The sequence below is a fragment of the Lipotes vexillifer genome, unplaced genomic scaffold (genome assembly GCF_000442215.2).
Source record: "Lipotes vexillifer unplaced genomic scaffold, Lipotes_vexillifer_v1.1 scaffold2006, whole genome shotgun sequence".
Taxonomy (NCBI): Eukaryota; Metazoa; Chordata; class Mammalia; order Artiodactyla; family Lipotidae; genus Lipotes; species Lipotes vexillifer.
In genome coordinates, this window is record NW_006776141.1 from 375,262 (window position 1) to 385,909 (window position 10,648).

A 10,648-nucleotide genomic window follows, 5' to 3' on the forward strand; every position below is an offset into this window, starting at 1 on the left:
ACACAGAGACCCTGAGCCAGAGCCACTTCCTCTGAAACTGTGAGATAACAATTGTTTTGTTATTTTAAGCCACTGAGTTTTGGAGTAGTTTTAATCCACACAGCCGTAGATAAACTAATACAGGAAAGCCAGTAATTTCTCTCTCCCCAGCATTTAGCTGAGTGTCTGGAACATAGGTGTTAAGGAAATATTTGTTGAGTGAATTGATATTTCTACCTTTGAAGAATTTTATAGCCCATCTGGCTCCTTTGCGGGAAATCGCGATCCTGGGTCGGTATAAGGAAGCAGGCTTCCCTTCCTGTTCCTTTGTCTGGAAGAACCAGTCCCAGAGGCAGCTGCCGGCCTTTTAGTTGTCACTTCTGCCATCTTCCTTTCTGGATGAGGTCCACATGTATGAGAATTAGTGTGTGGCCGTCAGACCATGCTTAGTCTCTGTTCCTCACTTCTTAGGTCCCCTGATTTTTTTTTTCTCTCTCCTATGCCTTGGTGATGATAACTATTCTTACCATTGAAATAAAACCTTCCTTCTGAAAAATTAATTAACAAGTGTTTCAGGGCCTTATAAGATACTAACATTTCTCTACTGAGCCTTGCCTCTTTATCATATTATTGCCTCCATAGAAGTTGAGACAAATGAACTTTTCTTGTTTCACATCGTCCCCTCCTCTGCACAGTATCTCAGAATAGACTTATATACGAAGATAGAAACCATAGCTTTGATGTGGGAGAAAAACCTAAAATATATACTAGAAGTAGACTTCCTTGAGGAGTTATTTACAGTTTCTTAGAGAAGTATTTTAATCAAAGGGTGTGTCTGTTCTCGTGTGTGGGTGTGTGTGCGTGCACACACACACACACACACACACACACACACACACACAAACCGTATTGATTCTTGTGGTCGTTATCAGAACGTTTCCCTCTCTTCAAATCTCCTTCAGTCTTAGCAGATGACCTTGATTCCTGTTTTCCTGATAATTTCAAGGTGATCTAATAGGATCTCTCTCATTTGATCTCCTTTCCACCTAATTAGAAAACTTTCCTCCTCTTTTATCAAAAACTTGTCTATCCTTCTTTCAAAAGGTTCCCTCTCCAGCCCGTCCTCCCTCTTCATGAACGTGTCATCTGTTTTTCTGCTTTTCATGCCTGCATTTCTTCCTCTTTCTACCGGTTTCTGTAAGGATGCTCAGGTTTCTCCAACACTAAATAGAACATCTGTCCTTTTCCTTAGACTTGCTTTCACTCGGAGCTGGACTTCTGTACGTTTCCTTTACTCTCCCGCCACGCTTACGATCAGTCCCTTGTGCTGGCAGCCTTCAACTTCCTCATCACCCATCCCCTGCTTCCCACTTAAAACAATTTCCACTCTGAGATGCCCTTTCCACTCTGAAATGCCCTCCAAGGTATTTTAGTGACCAAGTCTGTCAACCCTCCACCCCCCACCCCCACCCCATGCAGATTGTTGACCTTTCTAAAGTATTTTTTTTTATTGCTTTACAGTTGTCAGCTTCTGCCATCTTCCTTTTTGGATGAGATCCATGTGTATAAGAATTAGTGTGTGGCCATCAGGTTTTACCTCCATCTTTTTTGTCTCGGAGGCAGTTTTGTGAGTGGTAAAGAGCTTGGACCACAATTTGAATTGTGACTCAACCATTTACCAGCTGTGTGACTTTGGGCAGGTTTGTGAACCTGGGAATGTCTCATTTACCCTCATCTGTAAATTGAGGATAAAAGTAATACCCACATGGCTGTATTGTTGTGAAGACTAAATGAGTTAGTACGTGGGAAATACTTAACAGTGCCTGGCATAGAGTAAGCAAAGAAGAAACTTTAGCCTTTATTGCCAGTCGAGTCCCTTGTCGAGTAAGCGAGGTTAATCATCAAATAGCTCCTGTAAAATGAAGCGTGGATACATTCTTCAGTAAGATGAATTATGTATTAAAGACTCTGTCTTACCAGTTTAAATGGTCAGGAGCCATGAACATGGCAGTCTCAACATGTGGGAGTTTATAGGGATAGTGTGTAATCTTGCACATTTAAAAGGTGAGTCGGAGCCCTTTTGTAGGCAGATTCCTACAGCAACAAATGAGGGGAGAATTAAAGCCTTCTTAGAAGAAATTTGTCATTGGTTTTGTGAACAGCATACTTAATTTACCCACACTTGATGAGGGCAGGGACGCGGCTTTTTCAGGTCACCGTTTGTATACCAGTCCTGCACTCGGCCATGGTAGGCACTCAATAAATACTCATGAACTAAATACACATTTGTGAACAAACATGTCTGTGCTTTGCTGAATGTAAGTTGTACACATAATGCAGGCTTTGTGTGATGAACTGATGATGGACAAGGGAACTCTTGTCCACAGAGTGGGATGGGGGCTTGCAGGCTCTTCTTCTGATTTTTATTGGACTTGAGGGTGAGCAGCTTCAGAAACCATGCGGGCAACGTTTGCTGCTTGGGCATGCCTCCCTCTAAGCCGATCAGCTTCTCTGATTCCTCTGCCATTCCCTCGTGGTGCCCTGCCCTTATCGCAGCTGCTGGATCTGATCTCACTGTGAAAATAGTGTTTCCTTTCTACTGACCCATGGGGTTCAGCGTTTGATTAACAAATTTCCAAGTTTCTGAGCCAAACACCTAGGTAAATCCACCCGGATGCTGCGAGGATCTGCAGTAATTTACAACCACTGCGTGAGCCCTGTGTTGAATGGCACGCTCTTTGTAAGGGTGTGGTGTCATTTTTCATGCTGGTTCCAACATCGCTCGTAGCTGTGTGGTGTGTTGACTCCCATACTAGATGACATTGACAGTCAGGAGAGGAGTGACTTTAGTTGCCGCTGCTGAATTAAAGAAAATTCAGATTTACAGTATAAATGGATTTTGCTCTCTTCAAACTAGTGACCTTGGGATAGATGTAATCCTTCGATGCTTCCATCGATGTTGCTATGGCCCCAAACATTTCTGGAATCCTTCTTTTTAAGTTGTCTTCTGAGCCTATGGCATATTCTTGGGAATATTTTCAAGTCTGACAAATATTCATTCTTTGTAGGAGGCTTTGATTTTTGGAAAAGGGAAAGAATCACTGGCATTGAGTCCAGCAGCTGAGGTGGGTGATGGGACCAGGGAGCACTGGTCCTGTCCAAGGCAACATAGGATTTTAGATGTCTTTTCATTATGTCATAAGACTGGTATGTTTTTTGTTCTGAACAGTGTTTCTTTTAAAAATAATGTTTCAAATTATAAACATATCAAGCCTATAGAACACTATGGGACTCTGTATGACAGACAGGTGTATTTCCAGCACTGATGTTTAAATGGATGCTAACTTTTTTTTTTTCCCCAAGCGAATTAGTTTGTGTAATGAAGACTATGGTGTGAGCTTAGGCTTAAACGATGCAGGTTAAACATTAACCAGCTCAGACCACAAACCAGATGTGAAGATGATCCCAACTGTGCCTGGGTCAGTGTTGCACTGGAAGAAAGGAATCCAGGTGACTGAGTTTGCATTCTCTGGCTCAGCAGGGAGTTGGGTTTTTTTTGTTGTTGTTAAGACTTGTATGCCTCCCAAACAAGCTGGGCATAAATTTAATTCTTCATTAAAATACGGGCCAAAAACTCAATTTTTACCTAATTTCCAAATTATATAGAAAATTTTAGATATTCATATTTGTGATCGGATGCTATTTGCTCTATTTGTTGGCATGTGTTCTTTCTTCTTTCTCCAAAAATATACATTTTAGGTATTCCTAAAACCCTACCCCGCCTCATGCCCATCTGCACCCACCCTCCCTCTGTAGTCACACCACTGCCAATCCCAGGTGTGTCTAGGCCTTTTGGAGGGAGTGTTTTAAAATGGACATGAATTGTATTATACTGTATGTTTCCCTCCGACATTTTTTTGGAGATTTATCCATGTTGATTTGTTTAACTGCTCTATAGTATTTCACCTTCACAATTGTTTTGGCCATACCAGGCTCTTTACACTTTAAAATATGTTTCAGGAATGTGGAGCCCTGTTTTGCTTTGTTGGAATTACTCAGACGTTTTACAGATACATTATGAAAATTTGTCTTCTTATGATAATGGGTCTTCTCACCCACAAACATGTTATACTGTGTTTATTTAGTTCTTTTTTAATGTCCTTCAATAGAATTTCCCAATTTTTGGTATACTTTTCTTACATATCTTTATTGAGGGAATTCGTAAGTATCCCATACCCTGTATTTCTGTTGCTTTTTTTTTTTTAACTGCACCAAAGGCGTATCCTAGCTTTATTAAAGAGCCTGCGCCGCAGTCAATATAAAAACTCAAAAACTCCCATCAGTTTAATAATCATTAAAAAACCCAAAATGGAAAACTGAGGGGGCAGGGAAGAGGTCCCTGGCCCAGGGGCGTGGGGAGCCGCGCTCATGGCAGCAGGCCTGGCTGCAGGGCCCCCCGGTATTGCTGTTGCTACGAGGTTGGTGGGGGTCAGCGATTGTCCTGTGGGAGCCATCGTTCACCTGGGTCGGGGACCCTTACTTCTTCTGGGGTGTGCTCAGCTTCTGCATGCCCCGAATCTTGTCCAGCAGGCCAGAGATGAAGACCTCAGTGGGTTTTTAACAGTCCACCAGCGGCTTCTTGACCCTGGAAGCTCGGGTGTCATCGCCCTCCACGTCCAGGAGTTATCCACATCAGTCTCCAGCTCCGGGATCTCCTCTTGCTGGCAGGCGAATGAGCTGCTCCAGGATCCGCTGCTCCAGGATCCACTCCTCCAGGTTGAGGCGCTTCCGTAGCTCTTTGCGTTCCTACTTGACCGTGACCTTCCCTTGGTGCCTCATTGGGCCCTCATCATCCGTGGTGCCCGGGGCCTCGCCTACGGCCCCAAGGGGTCTCCGAAGGTAGACGCTGGGCCCTGGGCCGCCACTGCCCGGTCCAGGGGCCGGAGCAGCCAACGCCGCGCCCCCGGCGGGGCCACTGTCAGCCCTGGCTGCCGCTGGGGCCAAGTGCGTGCGTCGGTCCCCTTCCTGCGCCACCACCTCCAGGAGGGCCGCAGGCTGGCTACAGGCTGCTGGCTTGGCTTAGCCCGTGAGCTCGGCTCCGCCTGGCTCCGCAGAGAGGGCGGCGGAGGGGGCACCCGGAGGCAGCTGCAGCATGCGGAGCCCCCTGGGCCGGCCCTGGCCTGGTCACGCCCCCTGTGTTTGTACTGTTAATGGCATCTTTTTATTGTTTTCCTGTTGTTGCTAGTGCATAGGAACATTACTTGTTTTTGTATATCTTGCTGAGCTCATTTATTTTCATGGTTTATCTGTAGATAGTCTTGCATTTCCTGTGCATATGATATATAACTTTTTGATAGTGATAGATTTTTTTTTTTAAGTTTGTGTGACTAAAGGAAAACCGTTCTTCTACTGACAACATATGCGTGGATTTTCCACACATTTCAATTTTCTGTGGACCAACTGGATGGCCTACAATTTAATTCAGTTCTGGCATTATCGACCTGGAGTTAGCACAGACCCCTCAAGACTGCCCCCTCTTCAGATGCCAATCACAAGTCTGGGCTTCCCATGCTTTTGACTAGTAGGTTCCCATGACCCCTTCCTGAGTTCAATAATTTGCTAGAATGGTGCGCAGATCTCAGGAAAGCACTGTACTTGCTATCACTAGTTTATTATAGGGATACAACTTGAGAACAGCCAAATGGAAGAGATGTATAGGGCAAGATATGGGGGGAGGGGTACATGGGGCTTCCATGCTGTCTCCAGGCACGCCACCCTCACAGCACCTCCACGTGGTCACCTACCCAGAAGCTCTCCAAACCCTGTCCTTTATGGTTTTTATGGAGATTTCATTACATAGGCGTGATTGATTAAATTCTTGGCCATTGGTGATTGAACTCAGTCTCCAGCCCCTCTCCCCTCTCCTCTGGTAACCAGCTTCAATTTCCAGGAGTCACCTCATTAGCATAAATTCACCTGTGGTTAAAAGGGACTTATTATGAATAGCAAAAGACACTCGTCTCACCCCTATCACTCAGGAAATTCCAGGGGTTTTAGGAGCTCTGTGCTAGGAACCCGGGATGAAGACCAGATACATGTATTTTATTATATCACAGTAACTTTCACTTATTTTTCTTGAATTAATGTTTTGGCTTGGACTTCCACTCTAATACCTGTTTTTGTAAATAAAGTTTTATTGAAACACAGCCACACTCTTATTGTCTCTGGTTCCTTTTGCATTACAACAGCAGAGTTGACTACTTGGGACAGAGACTTTCTAGTTTGCAAAGCCTAAAGTACTTGCTATCAGGCCCTTTACAGAAAGTTTGTGACTCCCCCTCAACAATGTTGAACACAGGAAGTGATAGTAACCTTTCTTGTCTCATTACTGACTTTAAAAGGAGAGCTTATAGCGCTGTGCCATTAAGAATGATGCTGTCCATGGGCTGGTTAGCGTGTGCCCTTTATTGGGTTAAGAAAATGTCTTTCTAGTCTTAGATTTGTACGAAAGGTTTTCTTGTTTGCCGAATTTTGTTGTTTTTAAGAAATCATAAATTAATGTTGAGTTTTATCAAATGTGTTTTTGGTATCTGTGATTATTTTTTTTCTCCTTCTAAACATACCTAATTATATTCTCTTTCAGAGTTTTCTATTATTTCCAGTTCTTAGGGGCTGGAATCCTCTAGTTCACTGTGCTTTTATCACTTGTGAGCTTCCTGGATCTGACTTTTCTAATTGTCTGTAGCATGGGTTGTGGGAGTTTTGCTCTCATTTTTCCCATGCCCATTGTTGGCCCAGGACCAATTTTTATGCTAATTTCTTAGGTTGGGCATTTCCAGACTGTAGCCTAAATTTGCACCTCAAATGCTCCAGAGGTAGAGGTATGAGGTTCAAATTTTGCAGGAAGCTTTTAGTTCTCCTCTCCTGAAGCCAGAGATAGACAAGCTAGCTGAGCTGGTAGGGAAATACTTTTCAGCCCATTTTTCCTGGGGTCGCAGCTCTTTGCAGGGCCTCGCTTTGGGCAGCACCCTCCTCCCTCGGGCAGGACTCAAGGGCTTAGCCTCCTGTTCCCATGTGCTAGTTGACATCTACACCCTTACTTCCCCTGGATCAATGCTTATTCTATTCCTTCCTCTGCCCTGTGGTCCCCCTCAGCCCCAGGAGTGGCTTCCCAGTTGATTCCTCTGCTTATTTCTGGTTTTCAGTTGAGGCTTTGTTTCTGGCACCTGGTAATTTCCTATTCTTTATTGCAGGTTCAAGTATGCATTTAAAAAGTTATTGTATCTGGATTTTTTGATAATGGCCATTCTGACCAGTGTGAGATGATATCTCATTGTAGTTTTGATTTGCATTTCTCTAATGATTAATGATGTTGAGCATTCCTCCATGTGTTTGTTGGCAATCTGTATATCTTCTTTGGAGAAATGTCTATTTAGGTCTTCTGCCCATTTTTGGACTGGGTTGTTTGTTTTTTTGTTATTGAGCTGCATGAGCTGCTTGTAAATCTTGGAGATTAATCCTTTGTCAGTTGCTTCATTTGCAAATATTTTCTCCCATTCTGAGGGTTGTCTTTTGGTCTTGTTTATGGTTTCCTTTGCTGTGCAAAAGCTTTTAAGTTTCATTAGGTCCCATTTGTTTATTTTTGTTTTTATTTCCATTTCTCTAGGAGATGGGTCAAAAAGGATCTTGCTGTGATTTATGTCATAGAGTGTTCTGCCTATGTTTTCCTCTAAGAGTTTGATAGTGTCTGGCCTTACATTTAGGTCTTTAATCCATTTTGAGTTTATTTTTGTGTATGGTGTTAGGGAGTGTTCTAATTTCATTCTTTTACATGTAGCTGTCCAGTTTTCCCAGCACCACTTATTGAAGAGGCTGTCTTTTCTCCATTGTATATTCTTGCCTCCTTTATCAAAGATAAGGTGACCATATGTGCGTGGGTTTATCTCTGGGCTTTCTATCCTGTTCCATTGATCTATATTTCTGTTTTTGTGCCAGTACCATACTGTCTTGATTACTGTAGCTTTGTAGTATAGTCTGAAGTCAGGGAGCCTGATTCCTCCAGCTCCGTTTTTCGTTCTCAAGATTGCTTTGGCTATTCGGGGTCTTTTGTGTTTCCATACAAATTGTGAAATTTTTTGTTCTAGTTCTGTGAAAAATGCCAGTGGTAGTTTGATAGGGATTGCATTGAATCTGTAGATTGCTTTGGGTAGTAGAGTCATTTTCACAATATTGATTCTTCCAATCCAAGAACATGGTATATCTCTCCATCTATTTGTATCATCTTTAAATTTCTTTCATCACTACTGGGCATATACCCTGAGAAAACCATAATTCAAAAAGAGTCATGTACCAAAACAAAATGTTCATTGCAGCTCTATTTACAATAGCCAGGACATGGAAGCAACCTAAGTGTCCATCATCAGATGAATGGATAAAGAAGATGTGGCACATATATACAATGGAATATTACTCAGCCATAAAAAGAAACGAAATTGAGATATTTGTAGTGAGGTGGATGGACCTAGAGTCTGTAATACAGAGTGAAGTAAGTCAGAAAGAGAAAAACAAATACCATATGCTAACACATATATATGGAATCTAAGAAAAAAAAAAAGGTCATGAAGAACCTAGGGGTAAGACGGGAATAAAGACACAGACCTACTAGAGAATGGACTTGAGGATATGGGGAGGGGGAAGGGTAAGCTGTGACAAAGTGAGAGAGTGGCATGGACATATATACACTACCAAACGTAAAATAGATAGCTAATGGGAAGCAGCTGCATAGCACAGGGAGATCAGCTAGGTGGTTTGTGACCACCTAGAGGGGTGGGATAGGGAGGGTGGGAGGGAGGGAGATGCAAGAGGGAAGAGATATGGGAACATATGTATATGTATAACTGATTCACTTTGTTATAAAGCAGAAACTAACACACCATTGTAAAGCAATTATACTCCAATAAAGATGTTAAAAAAATAAATGGCATTAATGATGATAATTATAGTTACTCAAAAAAAAATTATTGTATCTGATATTTCTAGGTGCTTATAGCAGAAATGTTTGAATGTGTATGTTATCTTAGCTCAACATCTTGCTGAAATGAGACATCACCATTTAAATGCAATTTCAGGATTCAACACCCAAAACCCAGTAAAACAAAAAGCAAAACCCCAAATCAGATCCCTAAACGAACTAATCATGAACTAGGCAGCATGCAGAGTCCTCTGATATTAGCTCATGTAATTCTTACGAAGACCCCATAACTCTCTGCCAATGGAGAACTTGAGTAACTGTCCTAGCAGTTTGTCAGGGGCAGAGCCAGGCAAGGAACTTAGCTTTATCTGACATTCCCTCCTCTTAAGTGGTCTGAACATCAGTAACACTAAGTATGAAGTGTGCCCGTTCTCAAGGTGACTGATGTGAAGGTCAATGCTATTTTCCATCTCATATAATATATTCCTAATATATTTACACAGTTGTCTCACCTGGTAATCCAGAATAGAATCGTGATTGTTTGTCTATGAGAATTTGCAGTTTGGGGTGAGTTTAAGTTAAAGAAAAATCTGAAAAGCAGTTGCCTAGGGGCTATTAATAGTTGCAAACAGGAGCATGAATACACTTCCTTCTGAGCACAGTAGAGCTCCAGGGAATTAATAGGGACCCATTGTTTTTCCATGTTGACTTTCGAGAAATGTACCTTACTCCCAGTCTGCTGAAACATGTTTTAAGGATGTATTGTCATGCATGTAGTTTCTGGAAGGCCACAGACGAGTGAATTTTATATCCCCTCTTGGTTCATTTGCTCATCCTCTGAAATCAAGGCCTCTGCAAAGAAGGAGTCAGTGGTCATTATAGTTTGTGATTAGGAGTTGCAGGTGGCTGACATTTTAGTCTCAGTTAATGGCTGAGGATGGACCTCAGGGCACTTCACCTTGTTCACAATCTAATTTAGCAGCACAATCTTAATTTGAGTTGAAAAGTAGCCTTAGGGATTTTTGCTTGATGCTTGCACGAGCATTCTGGAATGCTGTATGTTACCTCATGCTACCTGAGAGGAGGTGCTTGGGCAGTCATGGCTTCTCTGAGCCCTCATCTACATGGGGGAGGTTGAGAAGTGGCAGAAGTTCTATTCTACCAGCAACAGACCTGTCTCACTATGAAGTTGTGTTAATGGCTTTGCCAGGAATTTTCCCAGTGCACAGTAGGCATATTTGCTGGAGGAGCTGATCTTGCAGTCCCTGTATATCTGGAGCAGTCAGTTATGAATCTGCTAATTACCTTGATGTTTGGTCTCCCAGCTAAGTGAGCTCTTGTGAACTCTGCCGGAATCTGGATTTCCAAATGATCTGACGAGAGGAGAGGGAAAGATTGGGCCAAAGAGGACATTACAAGTTAATTTCATATTTCAGAAGTTTACTCAGCCCTAGCGCCTGCCTTTTCTGTTGCCACAAAATACCCATTCTTCCCCTCTCATAGCTGCTGACCCATCCGTGGGTGAAGTGGTTTTGCCTCCCTTTTTTTGTTTTCAGTATTAGCACTTGAAAAAGCCTCTGGCCACCTGGTGCAAGGTGTGGCCCTCCCCAGAGGCACATCTCACCTCTCTTCCCTGCCTTAAAAGGAGGCCCAAATTTCTAATCTTGGAGAACCTGTTAATTCTTCCTTTTCCTGCTG

General features: G+C 42.8%; 1 pseudogene; it reads right to left on the reverse strand.

The window, feature by feature from the left end:
- Positions 1–4,515: 4,515 nt before the first annotated feature.
- LOC103072460 (protein phosphatase 1 regulatory subunit 14B pseudogene) lies at positions 4,516–5,133 on the reverse strand (annotated as a pseudogene).
- Between the last annotated feature and the right edge of the window lie 5,515 nt (positions 5,134–10,648).